The following is a 10,620-nucleotide window of genomic DNA, read 5'->3' as shown; positions in this document are numbered from 1 at the left end:
GAACTTAATAAAATCACGATCAAGAATAAGTATCCGTCGCCGAGGATCGACGACTTGTTTGATCAGCTTCAAGGATCGTGTGTGTATTCCAAGATAGACTTGCAGTCGGGATACCACCAGTTAAAGATCAAACCCAAGGATGTATTGAAGATGACTTTTAGAACGAGGTATGGACATTATGAGTTCACAGTTATGCCGTTCGGGCTTACTAATGCCCCGGCAGCCTTTATGGATCTGATGAACTGTATTTTTAAGCCTTATCTAGACAGGTTCGTCGTGGTGTTCATCGACGACATTTTTGTTTATTCCCGAAATGATGCAGATCATGAGGAGCATTTGAGGCTTGTACTTCAAGTACTTCGGGAAAAGGAGCTCTATGCTAAGCTGAAAAAGTGTGAATTTTGGCTTCGAGAGGTAGTCTTTCTTGGACATTGAATATCGGGATCGGGTATAGCCGTGGATCTTAAGAAAATTGAGGCTATCAAGGATTGGCCGAGACCGACGAGCGTCACGGAGATTCGGAGTTTTCTTGGATTGGCTGGTTATTACTAGAGATTTGTCGAGGGGTTTGCTAAGCTATCTACTCCCCTTACGAGGCTCACGCATAAAGGTGTCAAGTTCATCTGGAATGATGCGTGCAAGAGAAGCTTCCAAGAGTTGAAGCACCGATTGACGACCGCCCCGATCCTAACCGTGCCGATGGCTGGAGCAGGGTATGTGATTTATAGTGATGCATCTTTTAATGGATTGGGTTGCATTTTGATGCAGAATGGCAAGGTGATCGCGTATGCTTCTCGCCAATTGAAGGATTATGAAAAGAACTACCCCACGCATGATTTAGAGTTTGCGGCCGTAGTCTTCGCATTAAAGTTATGGCGCCACTACCTTTATGGCGAGCGGTGTGAAGTATACACGGATCACAAGAGCTTGAAGTACCTGTTCACTCAGAAGGAGTTGAACTTGAGGCAGCGCAGATGGCTGGAGCTGCTTAAGGATTATGATCTGACGATTCTTTACCACCAGGGCAAGGCTAACGTGGTGGCGGATGCGCTAAGTAGGAAATCAACGAAAAACTTAGCAATGCATGTTGTTACTCAACCGCAGTTGATCAAGCAGATGAAGCGGTTGGAGTTGGAGGTGGTGACTCCAGACACGCCTTTGAGGTTGATGACTTTGGTGGTGCAACCTACACTCTGGGATAGAACTAAAGAGAAGCAAGCTTCCGATGTGGAGTTGCAAAAGATTCGAGATAGAATGATTGATGGTTGCACCAGCGATTTTCTTGTGGATGACCAAGGATTGATACGTTTTCGTGGACGGATTTGTGTACCGGCGGATTCGGAAATTAAAGAGGATATTCTTCAAGAAGCGCACTGAGCGCCTTATGCTATACATCCGGGAGGCACCAAGATGTACAAGGATTTAAAGTTGTTCTATTGGTGGCCCGGGATGAAAAAGGACGTTGGCGAGTTTGTAGCTCGTTGTCTAACTTGCCAACAAGTAAAGACTGAGCACCGATTACCCGCGGAAAAACTTCAGAGTTTACCGATTCCCGTGTGGAAGTGGGAGAAGATCACCATGAATTTTGTGACAGGATTGCCCCGTTCTCAGGCCAGGCATGATGCTATATGGGTGATCGTAGACAGATTGACGAAGTCGGCGCACTTCATACCTATTCATACCACTTAGGCTGGAGAAAAGCTCGCATAAGTGTACCTTGATGAGATTGTGCGACTTCATGGAGTGCCTACATCGATAGTATCGGATCGAGATACTCGGTTTGTGTCTCACTTTTGGAGGAGTCTGCAGGACGCCCTAGGCACCCGACTGGACTTCAGCACTGTTTTCCACCCTCAGAGTGATGGGCAGTCGGAACGCACCATTTAGACTTTGGAGGATATGCTCTGAGCATGTGTAATAGACTTCCAAGGAGGATGGTCGCAGCATCTACCGATGGTGGAATTTGCTTATAACAATAGTTATCAAGCAAGCATCAAGATGGCGCCGTTTGAAGCACTTTATGGATGGAAGTGTAGATCGCTACTTCATTGGAGTGAAGTAGGCGAGAGATTGGCTTTAGGCCCTGATGTGCTCCAGGAGGCTGAGGACAAGATTCGAATAGCTCGGGAGCGACTTTTGACGGCACAGAGTAGACAGAGAAGTTACGCCGATCGACGGCAGCGAGACTTGGAGTTCCAAGTTGGAGACCATATTTTCTTGACGGTCTCGCCGACTAGAGGGATCAAGAGATTCGGGATTCGGGGTAAGTTGAGCCCTCGTTTCATTGGACCGTATAAAATTTTGGAATGTGTGGGGTCCGATAGCGTATCGACTTGCTCTACCACCAAACCTATCGGGAGTGCACAACGTCTTTCATGTATCGGTCCTTCGAAAGTATGTCTTCGACTCGACTCATGTGTTGGATGCTACACCTTTGGAGTTGCGGGACGACTTGAGCTTCGAGGAGCAACCCGTGAAAATCTTGGCTCGCGACGTGAAGAAACTGCGGAATCGGGATATTCCGTATGTGAAGGTTCTTTGGAGCAATGATAGGGAGCGGGAGGCCACGTGGGAGTTTGAGAGCGCGCTGCGAGAGTGCTATTCCCATCTTCTTCAGATGGAGTCTTGAGGTATGTGTTTGCTTTTGAGTTTCGCGGACAAAACTCCTTTTTAGGAAGGGTGAATGTAACACACTAGACCTGTGCAAATTGCGAGGTTCGAGTGTTTGATGTGGACTCTGAACTTTTTCACACTTGGTGGAAGGTCGTAGATGGTATTCCGACCTAAAAGTTCGATCTCTGGAGTTTTGGCAAGTCCTGAGAGTTTTCACTCTCGGGGACCGGTCCCTGATAGGAGAGATCGCTCCCCTCAGAACAGTGCTGCGGCAGGACTTGAGGCAACCGGTCCCTGGCGGGTAAGACCGGTCCCCGAGTACGTTTTCGCGAGGAGAGACCGATCCCATGCGGGGAGAGACCGGTTCCCGAACGTTGGTTTTGCTGGACGAACCGAGAGACCGGTCCCAGGCAGGGAGAGATCGGTCCCTCTGGGCAAAAATTGCCCAGTTTGGGCAGTGCAATAGTTGCAAAGTTGAGGGGCTTTTCTAGATTTTGTTACAATAGATGGCCTATATGGCCATTTCACCTCTCTCCCTCCTTCATTTCACACTCTCCCTTGCACCTTAGAGAGAGAAAGAGAAGGAGAAGAAGAGGAAGAAGAAGGAGAAGGAGAGGAGCTTACTTGGAGGCTTTGGAGCATCATCCCCTTCCTTTCATCTCGACATTGGTGGCTTGGGGCTCGTGGTTGAAGCTTTGTGGAGGATCAAACTTCAACCTTACTTGATTTTGAGCTTGGTTTGGAGCTTCTCTTGAGGTTGGTAACTTGTATTCCCCATTAAATATAAGTTTTTCTAGATTTTGCTAGATGAAACCCTAGATTTTAGAATTTAGGATTTATTTTGGGGTTTTTCGATTTGAGGGCTTTGGGACCTGATTGATGGGTTTAGAACTTTCCTCTAGGTTGGTTTGGAAAGGTTCTTGCTCTCTTTGGAAGCTTGAGAAGGGATTTCATTACAAGAGGTGAGTTATGCCCTCTATGCTTAGATGGTTAAAGATTGAGCTTTTCGATGTTCGTTTCGATTGTGTAACTCTTGTTCCTACATCTTTAGGGTGCTAGGAGACTAGTGGACACCTCCATTCGGCGAAACGAAGAGTTTCGATTTTTGGTGGGTTTGGCTTCATGAAAATGGGGCGAAATGGCCCCCATGCTTTCTATACTCGTCGTAACGTCATTTTAAATGCAAATCTATGCTAAATAAAATTTATGTGAATTTTAGAACACTTAAAGTGCATGTGTTATGTGTAAGATAATTTTCACTCTATATAGCAGAGCATTCTAGGTATTGTTACATGTGTTTGAGTAGTGTTCGCACTAGCCATTTGGAAACATCCCTCATATGTTTAAAATGGCTCAATTATATATTTATGAATATTTGGTTTAAGCTTGGACTTAGTAAATGAAAGTGTCATAAAGGTGCACTTGGACTAGCAAACTATGAGACTATTGTATTGAGACTTAGTGATAGGCTATGGAAATCTACTACTTTCCGTGTTTTAGACATGATGACATAGAGATAGGCCTATGAGAGAGTTGTGACGTATTCCATGTTGTTAGACATGAGGACTTGGTACTTGAGACGGATCTTTTGTTACTTGCCATTGTGCTCATTCGCACATGCTTGTGAGGGTCGCTCCCTACAAGCCGGCACTTCGGAGATGGCCATCGCGATACATATTTGCCGTGCGGGATTGGGCGCCGAAGTGGATTGCCGTGGGAAAGGCTCATTTCTAGAGTGGGGATGTTGACTACCACGGGACCATTAGGCTCGGCACCGGCCAGACAGCCTACGGGTCGGTCTCAGGGCCCGACAGCCTTCGGGTGGGTCTCTTCAGATTTGATTTTGAGCATTCATCATGCCATGTGAACATGGATTAGAATACTAAACAATGACATCTTTACTATTTGACTTATGGACATCATACTAGCGATGCTGGGGTACATTCATACGAGAATAGCTTTTCTTACTTATACTAAATCATGCTAGGTAGAGATATCATGTGGTAGCAAATATTCATGCTTATTTACTTGTCGTACATATCGCTTTTGTTTATATGTGCTTACTGACCCCTTTTTAGTTTGGGCCTAGTGGTGCATTTCACTGAAGCCAGTAATTGCTCACTGGGAACTATTATTCACTAGTTCTCACGCCCCCTGTTATATAGTTTTATTTCAGAGCCTTCGGCACCGGCGTAGGCATGGGATCGCGGCAAGGGAGTCGCGTAGCTAGTTAGCGGGGAGTTATTTTTGAGCTTAGGTGGTTTACTCTTTCTTTTATTGTATTAGAGAGAGAGAGATTTTGCACCATGTATAGAGAGACCACCTATGTACCTTTCTAGTACTTATTTTGGAGCTTTAGTTGTACTACTTTATGCTTTTATCTAGTGGACTTTCGGCTTTATGTTCATTTCTTTTATTGTAGCTCATAGATGCATTTTGCTCTGATACAGCTAGATGTTTTTCTCTCTTCTTGTTTATTTATCATTTTGTTTTAGACGCCTTATATGTTCGAGACATATGGTGGGCCTGGGCACGCGCCAGGCGGACTTCTGCTGGGTCCCGGGGCGTGACATGTAGTGGCGTTGAACCTAACCTAGCGTGGTTAAACCTAGGTTGTGGAGTATAGTGGTAGAGTGGCTACTAGGATATGCATAAGTCGAACCTAGAGAGGTCGACTTTGTAGGGTATATGAGTAACCCTCGATAGTTGAAAAGTGGATTCCGGAATTCCTAGGATTTGAGGCTGCGAGTACGTGTGGTTCTCCTTGCTTGGCAGCAGTTGAGACTTGCGGATGAGCACAAGTGAATCATAACTGCGGGTATGTGTGGTTCTCCTCGCTCGGCAGTGATTCAACGGGTATGTGTTGTTCTCCTCGTCAGGTATGTGATTGTTGAGACAGGTATGTGTGGTTCTCCTCGCTCGTTGAGTTTGAGCAACTTATGGTCAAGGGTTTGACGGTATTTCCTCACCCGAGAGATGACCTATAGTTGAGAGAATTTAATGCTGAGGTGCATGGGAGACGTCCTTCACCTCGAGCCTGACTGAGCGCGGTATTCTGCGGATGATTGACTCAAGACCGAGTCAGGTGGCATAGAAAGTAGAATCAGTAGATCTACTTGCATGAATCGCATGTTGCATGTTGTGACGCATATGCATGTATTTAATACTTGCATAAATTATATGTGGATATCTGTTGCACTAACATGTTGATTTGCCTCCTTTGGACCTGGTGGGTTGAGCTCTTCCCTTGGGTGGCCGTACCCACTGGAAACTATTTATATAGTTCTCACCCTACGTTTTTTAGGTCCACACGCGACCGGCGCGGCGACGCGAGGTAAAGGCGTAGCTCAGTAGATAGCACCCTACCACTGTGACCAGAGATAGCAGTACCCCCAGTTGGTAGCATAGGGGTGTGGAAAGGAAAAGAAAGAACAAAATTGTACTAATGAGGATTGTATTTAGAAGTTGAATGTAAAATGACGTACATACGTGGTAATGAGCTGAATGCTTGTAATAGCTTAGCAGTTATGTTTTTGGTATCCTTCTTATGCAATCCATGTATTATATCTGTTCCTGGTTGGAACATCTTGTATTGTATGGTTGCGACGCCTTGGACGTATAGGAAAAACTCTGTACGTTCGGCGGTCTGTTGGCGCGCTTGAATCAGACCAAATAGGCGGGTCTCGACTCGTGACAGGTAAAATGGTATCAGAGTGCAAAAATGGTTTAGATGGACCTAGGAGACCCTAGGATAGTAAACCATATGGAACTTAGACTCGTGAGAGACGAAAACTTGTGACTTATGGCGAAAGGTGAATCGATTAGGTCGTGTGTTGTATGCCTCTAAAAAGGATATTAGAGGTAGATCCCAGGTGTGGTTTATTCTCAGCCGGGTGTGTTCATGTTGGGCGTGTACGACATGAAATCGAGTGATGAGAATAGGCTCCCTTGTATTACTTTCTTTTGATTTTGAGTTGGGTTTATGTTAGTCGTTTTGTACTTGACCTAGAGGGTCGAGAGTTGATCGAGTTGTTGTGTTTCAAGAAACGATGACTCCGCGTAGGCGATCTCAACCAGATCGGCGTGGGATGGGACAGTGATGTCCCTGAGCAATCAGAGGCGAGCGGAGACTTGGAACTTCGCAATTAGTTGGCCACACTCGTGGGAGTGGTAAGGCAACAAGCCGATGTGGTGCAGCGTCAGCAGGAGGCTGCCATGCGCCAGTGGAGGAGCGGATTAAAAGATTTCAAGAAACGGTGGATCAGCTGGTGACCGCACCAGTTGCGGCCCGTCGTGTACGGCCGGGAGTTGCGGCGGAGACCTTTCCGTCGAGGTCGGGCAATTCGACTCCCGATAGTACAGAGGTGGAGACGGAAAGGGAGCGAGCTTTGGAGACCCTCATGACCTTCAAGAAATTTGATCCGCCTACCTTTGATGGGGAGAATGTAGATCCGTGGATCGTGGAGATGTGAATCGACTCCATGGAAACTCTATTTGAGGATCTGTACACTGTGGAGCGGGACAATGTGCACCTAGCCATGCATTATTTGAAACAGTCGGCAAAGGTGTGGTGGAAAGGCGTCAAGTGAAACCGATCACCTAGTTTTCCTCCTTTGACTTGGGAAGAGTTTCGGGGATTGATATTCTTTGCTTATTTCCCCGATAGCGAGAAGAGAAAGCTTCAGGACAGGTTCAGGAAGCTGCGGCAAGGAGACCGCTCGGTGAGGGAATACGAGAGAGAATTCTCCCGTATCGTGAGCTGTGTCCCGTATGTGGTGCGGGATGACAAGGACCAAGCTGATTGCTTTGTGCGGGGACTTCAGTAGGATATTTTCAAAGTTGTGCATATACTTATGTAGCAAACTTTTGCCGAAGTATTGGATCAGGCCTTGTGGGTAGAACAAGGCAATGCTTTCGTGCGGGAGGAGCGCGAATCTTTTGAATGTGAGCGGGGAGGGGTGAGGCCACTATCGAGCAGTTCGGGTGATCAATCGAGTTCCAAGTGACACCCGAAGTCATCCTCTACCCGGTCCTCCCCAGGCTGCATGACTTGTGGTGGTTCCCATTGGGCGTGGCGATGTGTGCTGCGTGATGGAAGATGTATTCATTGTAGGCAGCCGTGCCATGTGCGGGATGAGTGGCCGCTAGGGGATGGCTAGACCCTAGCATTGGCGACGGCCTTTTCCTCTCCGAGACAGCCTGCGGGTGTGCCACCTGTGGCATGGTCGGGAGAGCGGGCGATAGCGATGATGCAACTGAGGGGTTCGCGGCGAGCGCCAAGTGGCCGTGGATACGCTACCCAGGATGAGGAGCCCACTGCTACCGACGACGTCGTGGCAGGTATGATTTAATTGAGAAATGTAAATTTGGAGCATTGCATGCAGTTATCATGCGGTCAATTGCTACTATTATACATAATCATAATAGGGACCAAGTGGACGGGTAAGTATAGATACCCGGGCATGCCTGCGTTGTGGAAGCGTGGCACCTGCCGGAGCAGGTAGCGAGTTGGAGGGCACTAGCGAATTGCTGGTGATAGTCTAAGGGTAAAGAATAAAGCTCATGGTAGAGATGGAAATGGTGGAGCGACTCTCAAAGCAATGTGAGTAGCTGATTGCGAGAGTTGAGTCATGACATTTGTGGATGTCCAAGTAGTCCGAGAGTTTTGGATGTTGTCCTAGAGGACCGAACAGTAAAAGTAGAATCACTGTTGAGAAGACGGTTGGTTAGCCGCCAAGTTTTGGCACGTGAGCTTAGTGCTACCTCGACTTGAGGTTGGAAGATGCCCTCGTGTGGTTGGTGCGCACAGGCAAGATTGCCTAATGCTGGACTTAGTATAGAAAGGTATAGAAGCGTACGATGCTCGAGTGTAGGTACTCATGGAGTGCGAATTTGGTTCAGCCGAGAGAGTGTGTTGCCAGTAGCACTTGAGCATTGCTAGCTGTGAAGCGGGTCATGGATCACTCGTAGGGCTGGTGGCTCGCACTAGGTGCTTAAGAGCCGATAGAGATACGTGTTGCTCGGTAGAGCGTGTCGTGTGAGACGACGTTGGCGGATATCGCTTGGGGATGATCCGTGCCTGGACCATTTGTAGATTGAGGAGCCTGAGGCCATATGGATAGGTGCAATCGGCTGTGTGCGACAGTCGCCCGGTACCTACGGGTAGGGTAGAGATTTTGGTCGGGGTGGTAGTCCGAGCTTGGACCCGGGAACGTGGAATGCCACGTGCTAGATTGCGTGATTAGTAATACACCGAGAGTGCAGTTGTGACCCAACCCGAGGATTATGTAGTGGTTTGGGGTCTTGGTTGCTCTTGGTTGAAGTGTGTGCGAAGTCTCAAATAAGAATTTTGCCTGGTGATGATTGGGTCTACGCTTGCGAGTGAGCGACGTTACGCGTATTGAGATAAGTTTAGGCGGTAGGCCTTGGTGAGATTGTTGGCCGTGGCATATGAAAGGAAAAGTGTGGTGCACTCTATGAGACATTTGGATAATGAGAAGCCATGTGAGGTTTGGGGACTATGTTCTCCGGTGGACTGAAATTTGAGATGTGCCAAGATGGGTCATCTCGAGGTAGAGCTAAAAGTCCATGTGGAATTGGAGCACTCGCGATTGGGCGATACACCTGTGATATTGCTTCTAAGCAATGCCGGTGATCAAATCGGAGTGTATTCCCTGAAGGGATGGTAGATGCAAAGAAGAGTCATATACGGTAATGTAGACTCTTGGATGGCCAAAGTGGTAGAGTGCCACTTTGCAGACACTTGTGTGATTCGAGGAGGTCTACCCGTATGTATTGTGTAGTGGAGGTGGATCATTTGACTAGTTGGTGCATTTTTGTTAGATCCACACCAGAGGTTGAGGGGTAGTCCTGATCTCGAAGGTAAGTGGTATCTGGTGGCATCAATGAGATAGGTCCATCGTGTGCCGGGTAGCGAGTGATGTTGGGGCGTGTATAGTCGTCAAATATCGACTTGCGCTGCCACTGAAACTCGCAAGACCTGTGATACACTTGTATCACATTTCGTAGATGTGTTTGTGATTGAACCCACGTCCTTCGGTATAAGCCGCTTTAGCAATCACAAAAGCGTGAAGCCGCTCTGTAGTGGGAGAGTGAGTTAATTCCCTCGTTGATTCGATGAGTTGAAGGGAGGTGTGACTTGAGTTTCGAGGACGAAACTCTTTTTAAGTGGTGGAGAATGTAACATACTGAACTTCGGCAATTATGACTTTGGTCAAATCCGGCAAAGCATAATAGAGAAATAATTTAAAGAAAATACTCAAAAATGAGATTTGAGGGTTTTGGGATGATTAGAAGTGAATAAGAGGCTCAAGGACCAAAAATTAGAATTTTTGGAAATAGCAATTTTGAGCTAAGGACTTTCAGGGTCTGGACCCTGGACCCAAGGTTCGGACCCACCGTAAATTGTGAAAAAAAAACAACCTACGGGGTCCGGACCCTACAACCAAGATCCGGACCCTGCGCGCAAAAATTGCCCAGTTTAGGGGGTTTTTGGCAATTGTAGCTTCTCCCCTTTTATATAGTGAGCCACCCAACCCTCCTCTCTCATTTCTTCCCTCACACACAAGAGAAGAAGAGGGAAAACCCTTCTCACAAGCTCTCCTCTTTATCTGGACCTGGTGGGTCGAGCTCTTCCCTTGAGTGGCCGTACCCACTGGAAACTATTTATATAGTTCTCATGTAATATACCAGATTTTGGTATAAAAATAGAAGTAAATAAAAATAGTGTGAGATATTATTTTTATTTGGTTTTTGAGAAGCAATGTATAAGTCTATAATGACTTGTGCTGAAATCGGAATGAAAACAGAAGATTTATAATTTTCTGTTGAAAACGAGACAGATAAATTAGCAAAAAAATACAGAGTCTCAGAAAATTGTGAAAATTTGAGGATAAGNTTGTGCATGTTTCCGCTAGTGCATTTCAATTCTCTTGAAATTGTACACGTGATGAGCCTTGGGCGGATAGGGGAAACTCTGTCCGTTCG

This window comes from Ananas comosus, linkage group 7 (assembly GCF_001540865.1).
Source record: "Ananas comosus cultivar F153 linkage group 7, ASM154086v1, whole genome shotgun sequence".
In the NCBI taxonomy this organism is placed as follows: domain Eukaryota; kingdom Viridiplantae; phylum Streptophyta; class Magnoliopsida; order Poales; family Bromeliaceae; genus Ananas; species Ananas comosus.
The sequence above is the reverse complement of the archived record's forward strand: the minus strand, read 5'-3'. Positions refer to the sequence as shown.